The sequence below is a fragment of the Poecile atricapillus genome, chromosome 4 (genome assembly GCF_030490865.1).
Source record: "Poecile atricapillus isolate bPoeAtr1 chromosome 4, bPoeAtr1.hap1, whole genome shotgun sequence".
NCBI lineage: Eukaryota > Metazoa > Chordata > Aves > Passeriformes > Paridae > Poecile > Poecile atricapillus.
This window is the reverse complement of record NC_081252.1, coordinates 71083690-71084276: the sequence shown is the minus strand read 5'-3', so window position 1 is coordinate 71084276 and position 587 is coordinate 71083690.

The following is a 587-nucleotide window of genomic DNA, read 5'->3' as shown; positions in this document are numbered from 1 at the left end:
GAGCTGTACTTATTTATAATGTGTTTTAAACTTTGTTAAAGTTTATTTTACTTTTTTTCCCCCCTTTTTGTTGTTTTATTTGTTTTGAATTTTTTGTTGTTTTTGTTTTTAGTGTATTACTGAAACTTTTCAGGCTGAACAACTGTTGGGAATAAAATATTAACAATTGTTAGATATTGGACTGGTTGTTCATCAGTATTTTTGAAGTATTTTAAAGCTCTGCATGAGACAGGTTTTTCTTTCCCATCATTTGGGATAAAAGGTGTAAAAAATTATGAATTATTTCATCTGCACAGTAGGGTGGAGAAAAACCTGCTTTGCTCCTGAAGGAGACACATCTGAGCTGGTTTGCAGTTTCTTGGAGTCTCGCTGTGCAGAGTGAGCACTCTTTCGTTTTTGTTTGTTTTTCTCAACGGTGTGAATCACAACTGGCCTTTTTCAGCCCGGTTTAGTAAAAAAAATAAAAACTTGCAACAGTAAGAGAGGCGGGACTGGTTCCAGCGCGGTGGCAGCTAGCAGGAGCCTCAGTCCGTTTTGCAAATGGGTTTCTCTAATGGGATTGCACCTGCTCACACTGTCGGCCAGTG